The sequence below is a fragment of the Herpailurus yagouaroundi genome, unplaced genomic scaffold (assembly GCF_014898765.1).
Source record: "Herpailurus yagouaroundi ecotype Mexico unplaced genomic scaffold, PumYag 140, whole genome shotgun sequence".
Classification (NCBI taxonomy): Eukaryota; Metazoa; Chordata; class Mammalia; order Carnivora; family Felidae; genus Herpailurus; species Herpailurus yagouaroundi.
Window position 1 is genome coordinate 66,642,766 of NW_024412395.1, and position 4,002 is coordinate 66,646,767.

The following is a 4,002-nucleotide window of genomic DNA, read 5'->3' on the forward strand; positions in this document are numbered from 1 at the left end:
CTACACATTTAATGCAATCCCTATCAAAATATCACCAGCATTCTTCACAGAGCTAGGACAAACAATTCTAAAATTTGTATGGAACCAGAAAAGACCCTGAATAGCCAAAGCAATCTTGAAAAAGAACAGCAAACCTGTAGTCATCCGGACTTCAAACTATTTTAAAAGTCTATAGTCATTGAGTCATTGAGTCATTGAGACAAAAACAGTCACATAGAATAATGGAACAGAATGGAAAACCCAGAAATGAATCCACATCTACAACTAATCTTTGACAAAGCAGGAAAGAATATCCAATGGAAAAAAGTCTCTTCAATAAATAGTGTTGGGAAAACTGGATGGCGACATGCAGAGAAATGAAACTGAACCACTTTTTTACAACATACACAAAAATAAACTTAAAATGGAGGAATGACTGAAATGTGAGACAGGAAACCATCAAAATTCCTAGAGGAGAACACAGAAACAACTTATTCGACCTTGGCTGTAGCAACTTCTTACTAGACACGTCTAGTAAACACAAGCAAACATGAACTATTGGGACTTCATCAAAATAAAAAGCTTCTGCACAGCAAAGGAAACAATCAACAAAACTAAAAAACACCTTAGGGAACAGGAGAAGATATTTGTAAATGACATATCAGATAAGGGGTTAGTATCCAGAATTTATAAAGAACTTCTCAAACTCAACACCAAAAAAATAATCCAGTTAAGAAGAAATGGACAGAAGACATAAACAGACATTTCTCCAAAGAAAACATACAAAAGGCCAACAAACATATGAAAAAATGCTCAACTTCACTTAATATCAGGGAAATACAAATCAAAACCACAATGAGATACCATTTCACACCCATCAGAATGACTAAAATTAACAACTCAGGAAACAACAGATGTTGGTGAGGATGAGAAGGAAGGGGAACACTCTTAACAATGTTGATAGAAATGCAAACTGGTACAGCCACTCTGGAAAAACAATATGGAGGTTCCTCAGAAAGTTGAAACTAGAACTACCCTATGATCCAGCAATTGTACTAGTAGGCATTTATCTAAAGGATAAAAAATACTGATTTGAAGGGGCATATACACCCTAATGTATATAGCCACACTATTAACAACAGCCAAATTATGGAAAGAGCCCAAATGTTCATCGACTGATGAATGGATAAAGAAGTGATATATATATGTATATATATGTATATATTACTCAGCCATCAAAACAATGAAATCTTGCCTTTTACAGTGATGTGGATGGAACTAGAGTGCATTATGCTAAATGAAATAAGTCAGAGAAAGACAAATACCATATGATTTCACTCCTATGTGGAATTTAAGAAACACAAGAGATGAACATAGGGGAAGGGAAGGAAAATTAAAATAAGATAAAAACAGAGAGGAAGGCAAGCCATGAGAGACTCATAACTACAGAGAACAAACTGAGGGTTGGCTGGAGAGGAGGTGGATGGGGGGATGGGCATTAAGAAGGGCACTTGTTGGGATGAGCACTGGGTGTTATATATAAGTGATGAATCACTAAATTCTGCTCCTGAAACCAGTACTACACTATATGTTAACTAAGTTGAATTTAAATAAAATCTTGGAAGAAAAAAAAAATAAGCAAAATATTCTGTCTTCTCCCTCACATAGTTCATTCTGGCTATTCCTTTGTCTTGGCTGTGTCATGGGGGGGGGTCTCTGAAGACACTATGTACAGAGGTTGCCAGTGACGGTTCATTAGTGCATCATACAGCTCCTTCCTCTGCTCCATGAACTCCTTGTTGGCTTTAGTCACATCCAGCTATGGCGAGGGATCATTCAGTGCACTATCTCCAACTTTTTCATAGGTCTGTGTGGTGCTCTGGGTGTAGCCATATTGGGAGTAACTATAGCTGTTGTTGCCTGTGTTCTCTGGTCATAGCTCCACTAGGCATGGTAATTCTGGTACTGCTAGTAACACTGGCTGTAGCTATGAAGACACATCTGATTATATTCCACTGGCTTCATATGGTTCACTTTAGCCATTGCCATGCTCAAAAGCACTGGTTTAGACCCCAGTCTCACTGCTTCCTGGCATTCTATCAGGGTTTGCTTCTGTTCCAGTTCATCTGTGAATTCCATAAAACCAAAACCCTTAGTCACACCTGCCTGCCTGGTCCAAAACGACCTTGCCTCCTCAACAGGAGGGGCAGATGTTGACAGTCAACCATATACATACAACTTGCCAAAATCAACATCTGGAGTCAGCCCTTCACCCTCAAAAAAGGGAGTACTCAGGGCTATTATCTGGTTATTTCCCATAAGTGGCATAGTTTAGTTTAAAATGTTTTGCAAGTGTGGCTCCTGGAGAAGTATCCCATTAAGTTTATGCAAACCCTTCTTAGCTGTGGCCAAATCTGTGCTTTTTACAGAGAAGTAGCCAGCTGGGATACCAGTGAGGGCCATCTACTTTGTTCTTATTTTTCAAGATTGTTTTGGCTATATGCGGTCCCATGCAATTTCATATGAATTTTAGAATCAGTGTGTCAATTTCTACAAAGAAGTCATCTGTGCTGACACTTCAGAGCCTGGAGCCTGCTTCAGATTCTGTGTCTTCCTCTCTGCCCTTCTCTCTCTGTCTCTGTCTCTCTCTCTCAAAAATAAATAAACATTCAAAAATACATTTTTTAAATTATGGTGTAATTAACATTTAACATTATATTAGTTTCAGGTGTAAAATATAATGATTGGATATTTGTATATATTGCAAAATGATCATCATGCTAAGTCTAGTTAACTTCTGTCACCATACACAGTTACTATATATATATATATAATTTACATAAATATTATATATTTTACTTACATAAATATATATATATATATTTTACTTACATAATATATATATTTTAAGGACTTTTAAGGTCTCTTCAGCAACTTTTAAATATACAATACAGCATTTCATATTAGTTACCATGCTGCACATTGTATCTTATTTATTTTATAACTGGAGGTTTATAACTTTTGACACCCTTTGGCTATTTCGACCACCCTCCACTCCCTGCCTCTGGCAAACCACCAATCTCTGTATCTGAGCTTGGTTTGTTGTTATTGTTGTTGTTTAATTTCACATATAAACGAGATCATAGGTATTTTTTTTCTCTGTGTGACTTATTTCATTTAGCATAATGCCCTTAATTCCATCCATGTTGTCACTAATGGCAAGATTTCATTCTTTTTTGCGGCTAAATAGTATTCCAGTGTGTGTGTGTGTGTGTGTGTGTGTGTGTGTGTGTGTGTCTGTGTGTGTCTGTGTAACACATTTTCTTTGTCCATTCATCCACTGAAGGACACTTATGTTGTTTTTATATCTTAGCTATTTAAAAAATCGCTTCAAAGAACATGGGAGTACAGATATCTTTTTAAATTAGTTTATTCATTTTCTTTGGATAAATATCCAGAAAAAGAATTGTTAAATTGTATGGAATTTATATTTTTTATTATTTGAAGAAACTCCATACTGTTTTCCTTGCCGGAGAGTTACATTCCCACCACAGGACTCAAGGGTTCCCTTTTCTCCACATCTTCATCGACATCTGTTATTTCTTGTTTTTGGATTCTGGTCATTGTAACAGGTGTGAGTGAGGTGGTATCTCATTGTGGTTTTGATTTGCATTTCCCTGATGATGAGTGATGTTGAGCATTTTTTCATGTGTCTGTTGACCATTGGCATGTCTTCTTTGGAAAAATGTCTATTTCAGATCCTCTGCCCAATTTTTAAAAAAAGTTTATTTAAAAAATAAGCTTAGCTATTTAGAGAGAGAGAAAGGGAGCATGAAGAGAGAGGGGCAGAGAGAGAGGGGGGCAGAGAGAGAGGGGGAGAGAGAATCCCAAATAGGTTCCATGCTCTCAGCACGGAGCTGGACTTGGGACTCAATCTCATGAACTATGAGGTCATGACCTTAGTCAAAACCAAAAGTCGAATGGTTAACTGACTGAACCAATCAGATGCCCACCAAAGTCCTT

At 37.0% G+C, this 4,002-nt stretch overlaps 1 pseudogene; it reads right to left on the reverse strand.

Annotated features, from left to right (window-relative positions):
* Positions 1 to 1,657: 1,657 nt before the first annotated feature.
* LOC121030348 (tRNA selenocysteine 1-associated protein 1-like) lies at positions 1,658 to 2,442 on the reverse strand (annotated as a pseudogene).
* Between the last annotated feature and the right edge of the window lie 1,560 nt (positions 2,443 to 4,002).